This window comes from Sinocyclocheilus rhinocerous, unplaced genomic scaffold, assembly GCF_001515625.1.
Source record: "Sinocyclocheilus rhinocerous isolate Xijiao unplaced genomic scaffold, SAMN03320098_v1.1 scaffold980, whole genome shotgun sequence".
Lineage (NCBI taxonomy): Eukaryota > Metazoa > Chordata > Actinopteri > Cypriniformes > Cyprinidae > Sinocyclocheilus > Sinocyclocheilus rhinocerous.
In genome coordinates this window covers 783,164-788,762 of record NW_015635053.1, presented here as the reverse complement: position 1 = coordinate 788,762, position 5,599 = coordinate 783,164, and positions in this window count along the sequence as shown.

The following is a 5,599-nucleotide window of genomic DNA, read 5'->3' as shown; positions in this document are numbered from 1 at the left end:
ATGTTCAATTTATTATAAGAAACTGATAAGATACTGATTTTAGTTGGTCTAAATTAAGTAGGTTAGGCACAAATTTGCTAATATGGGTTCCCTTCTAGACACGAGTGCTGTGTGTTTGTATGTGCGTCATAACCGTGCACCCCAGGGGACCCGTCGTAATAGCCTGCACTGGGGCCCGTCAATACTAAGTTACGCCACTGATCTGTAGTAAATCTACTAAAAGTTTATTTTTGTCAACTCTTAGGAGCTATTAGCATAGCCTCAAAGCTAAGAAATTTAAAAACTCAAATTTTGATTTTACAATGAGTCAAACATGAGTTAAAATGAGGAGAGCACTGTATTAACACTCTTCAAGAGCACAAACTACACAAAGATCGACTCTGTGACTTGTTTTTATCTCCAGTCATAATAGCTTCGTCTCCTCTCTGACAAAAGCCCCAGGAGTGATCACTGAAGTATAGGTAACACTAGCCCAAACACTGCCGTGTGCTAAGAGGTAAGAGAAACAATGGTCAATGGTCAGTAAAGACTGGAATAGTGTTGAATGAACGCATGAAATGTGACAAGGTACTTCAGTGAAAGAAACAGAGCTGTGAGCAGTAGACGCAGGCGATGAGAGAGGCTGTCAGTGCTTTCTGCTGTTATCCATGAACCTGAAAGCAGCTCTGTATAAGTATAATTATGTTTGTGAGGAGTTAGTTCTTGTTTTTCATTTTTAACAGGATGACATGACACCTGCCTCCTACATTTGCACACACAAAACCAATGCAATATTTATGTACAGTAAACAGAGCAAACTAAGTGACCCCATTTGCACTTCATAATGGTTGCCAGGGTCCAAATTTAACACTGGTCGAGCACAAAATACAAGACAAAATATAATTCACAGAACTAAAAACAGTTAGACTGGTCAACAGGCTAATGTTTTTTTAAGAACTGCAATATAATGCATTGCTTAAAGGTGAAATGAAATGTCTGTGCTGGTAAAAAGCACCTCTAAAAATCATGCGTGTTTCACAGTTAAATAATTTCACATAAGTATGTATCTTTAAATTGCAAAGTACAGTTCCCTTTCAGTCGGTCACTCTCGACGTCACGTCGGATGACCGATGAATTGGGATCTCGCTTAGAGAGACCAATCTACTTCGAGTGTAAACTAAACGAGCCAATGCACATTGGCATGCGATTATTGCATCCAGCTGCCGCTGATCACAGCGTGAGTATAAGTAGGCAGCAGATGCAGCGCATATTCAGCTTTTCGCTGAGGAGCCGAGCGATCACATCGTTCTGCTCCTGACTACTCTACTGAGAGAAGAAGACTGAACGAGTTCAGCGTGCTCTTGGAGAGCTCTTCGTGTTGGCGGTACGGCGCTTCAGCGGTGGTGGTTTCCCATGTCGAGTGGGTTGCACACATCAGGCTGCACGACCCCCTGTTTGTGTTGCAGATGATCATCTTCCCTGTGCGCCTTCCTCAGCGAAAACCTGAATATGCGCTGCATCTGCTGCCTACTTATACTCACGCTGTGATCAGCGGCAGCTGGATGCAATAATCGCATGCCAATGTGCATTGGCTCGTTTAGTTTACACTCGAAGTAGATTGGTCTCTCTAAGCGAGATCCCAATTCATCGGTCATCCGACGTGACGTCTCCGTTCCCTCCTTCCGAGACGTTTCACATACCTGTATTTAAGTATTAGCAGATGTTGTTCATTTTGGACCCTGCTAATGGCTGATTTTATAATATGTTATTTAAAGGTGCATTTATTTATGTATTTTTTATTTATTTTTATGTTGTTTTATGTGTATGCAGTCGCCTTGAACCTTTACTGACACCTGGTGGTGTGGATGCAATATCACATAAGAGCTCAATGATGTCTTTGTAATTTTCCTAGTCAGACATGATTCATTTATCTCATATGACATGCTATAGGGGTTTGATGCTACTGATATAACTATATACTGTAGTCTTCATACTGATTATACATTTAATCACCTTATAGCCTATCTATATAAATATATTTTTACATATTTTACATGCGCTGCCATTAAAAGGCTTGAGATCAGTAAGATTTTTTTTATTTGAAAGACTTTAGCAAGGATGCATTAAATTGATCAAATAAATCAGAACTGACAGTAAATACATTTATACAAAATATTAATATTTCAAATAAATTATGTTCTTTTTATTCATTAAAGAATCTTGAAAGAAAAAGACACAAAAACAGCACAACTGTTTTCAACATTGACAATGATAAAAATGTTTCTTGAGCAGCAAATAATTATAAATAAAACACACACAACAGAAATAATTTACATTTTACAATATGTTCAAAAAGAAAACAGTTATTCACAATATTACTGTTATTACTGTATTTTTGATCAAATAAATGCAGCCTTAGCTGGTGAACATAAGAGACTTTCTCCAAAAAAAAAAAAAAAAACTGAAATGCATTTGAAATACATTTATTTCAGGCTAAGTATACTACAAATACATTTACATATATTTATGTACTTAATAAAAACACCCTGCAATTGTACATTTAGTAGGCTATACTAATCTGGTATACTTAACGCCTGCTTCATTTTACAACATTTTACAACTAATTTTGTACTTAATGCACTTTAATTGTGCTGAAGTCCAACTAAAGATATACTAAAGTATATTTGATTGTGCTAAAGTGGAACCATTGCAAGTATACTTCAGGTACACTTTAAATATCTTGCATTTAAAGCTGCAGTCCGTAACTTTTGCCGCTCTAGCGGTTAATAAACAGAACTGTGTGTGTCTTGCGGAAGAACATTGTAGCCGGAGCTACTTCTCCGCAGCGGTACCTACCCGAACCAGTTTAAATAGTCCGAATATAAACACTTAATATAGGTATAGCGTAGTGATTCAGAACAAGCCAAAAACACGGTTTGGAAAATGGATTCATGGTGTACACGCTTATTATATAAATTTTGTAAATTTTGAACACGAAAAAGTTACGGACTGCAGCTTTAAAGACCGATATTATTCAAAGATCATACAATCCTCCTCAATAGTGACATTAAAACACATTTTAGGCTTAATATTAAGAAATGTGCATTGTGCACAAGTGATACTCTAAATAAAGTTTACTTATAATTTGTATTTCGGTAAGTCTCAAGTGATAGGCCCTATGTCTGTAAATATGTTAATAGATTTGAACTATAGTATGAAATAAATGTATTTTAAATACATTACTTTTTTACTAGGACAGTCAATCCAGTTGAAATGATGGGTGTACATATTTGTGTGTATGCTTGTGTTTGTGAGAGAAAGATGACTATAACCTCTAGACAACAGGAATGCAACTACTCAGTATGCCATGTCTTCATTCATGTGCGCTTCTCTGTGTGTACGTGCATGTTACACATACTTGTGAAGAACAGATGTCAGCACATGCCTAAGTGAAAACGTAAAAATATTTTAGATGTACTGTATTTTAACAACTCAGTGTCACCAGGTTATAGACGTAGCTGCTCTTCTTATGGCTAACATTTTAGCAAAAAAAAAAAAGTTTTACTTTTTTAAAGTTTTTAGGATTATTGTGATGTTTTTATCAGCTGTTTGGACTCTCATTCTGACGGCACCCATTCACTGCAGAGCATCCATTGGTGAGCAAATGATGCAATGCTATATTTCTCCAAATCTGTTCTGATGACGAAACAAACTCATCTACATCTTGGAGTAAATTTTCATTTTTGGTTGAACTGTTCCTTTAACAGTCGAACAATCTGCATTATATTTATTCTAAAAAGTAGTAACATCATTGCGATATAAATCAATTATTGCTAGCTGTATGTGTTGACATCTTTCTGTAAAGATTTGAGGAGATGCACTGGGCTCTATATGATGTATGGCCCACACATGGAGGAGGCTGCTCTGTTTATTTCTGTCCCACAAACACAATGCAGTATATGGTAGATCTGTACCGCTGACAGCTTGTTCTCACCACATGCTTCAAATGTTTTTTTCTCAACAGGGAAAGACTTTCTGCCCGAGCTTAATGCTTAGTTTGGAACGAATGCGTTTAATTTAGTTGGGAGATTTGGTGTTGTAATACAGATCTTGGCAAAACGGAAAATTCTTTAGATTAAAGAGGAATAAATTTGTTGTGGGTGATTTTGAAGCAATTTAATGTTAGCTCTTCAAAAATTTCACTTTTACAGTCTGTATAATACTTTAACATGAATTATTGATAACAGAATATTATTGCTTGTTTAAGACTTAATTTATAACAAGCATGGACTATAAACAAGTAATATGGAATATGTATACTACTGTTCAAAAGTTTTTTTTTTCTCTTAAAGAAATTAAAACTTTTATACATTCAGATTAAATTAATGCATTTATTAAATATTAATGAATTACATTATATATTATATAAAATGTATTAAAATAGAACATTTTTATTATTATGTTTGAATCAAATAAATGCAGCCTTTGCCAAAAAAAAAAAAAGAAAGAAAGAAAACCCTCAAAATGCTGAATGTCAGTGTAACTTAAAAAAATATGAATTTGTTCTGAAATTAAAATGAATGCCAGTTATGGAAACTCATCAATGAAATCCACCAAATGAGGCCACCATTATTATTATTTTTTTATTAAATGCTCTGCAAGAAAATGTATGGTTATTGAGTCAAAATAAATAAATTAAATTCTAGGTGTGCTGTATAACTGTATTAAATATACTTAATAATGCATTATTATAGTTGTTCAACTTTAATTGCAGCACTAATGATTGATATGATCATTTAAACTATTTTATATATAAAATATGTCTTGGACACGTTTTGATTCAAACCCTATAGGCCTACATGAAGTATATTTGCATAGAATTAATGTGACTGTTGGTTTAAAATCATTATAAGAGAGAAATTCTAGTGAGTCATTCCTGCTCACAAAAGCCAATCTAAGTCAGAAAACCCATTGACCTTCATATCATTTTATACGGAGACACTGTGCATTTCAACATGCCTAAACACGCCGATCTAAATGACCAATGCAGAAAGATGTTTGTCTTTATTCTTGTCTTTTCACAATTGAGTCACTGTGCTGTTGACTCCGGTGTTCTGCCTCACACAATGTGAGGTTTGTGCAAAGACTGCTGGTTTTGGCCTCCTATACTAGGTCTGCTCCTCTAACCAGATACACCGAGCCAAAAATAACCAAGACCTTCCTTTGCAAGAAACTAAACCATCTCAACGCACTCGTCTGTGCAGATACACGGAACTTTCCATCAAAGAGACTCGTTAAAGATGGAGTGAACTCATGAAAGTTTAACGAGTCAGGAAAAAATCCTCAGAAACATCCGAGCTGGCACTAAACCAGCCTTCGAAAATCAGTCACAGGAAATTGTTGTGTAAAAGGTGCATTAAAAAAGTAATGATTAAGTCGTCATGACAAGGAATACACAGATGAATGAGTTCAAATAAACAGTAAAAGATAACTAGAGATAAAATAAAAAATAAAAAAAATAATAAAATAAAATAAAATAAAATAATAAAATAAAATGGACCACAAAACCAGTCAACCAGGACAATATTTGGGCGAGATACAACTATTTGAAAATCTGGAA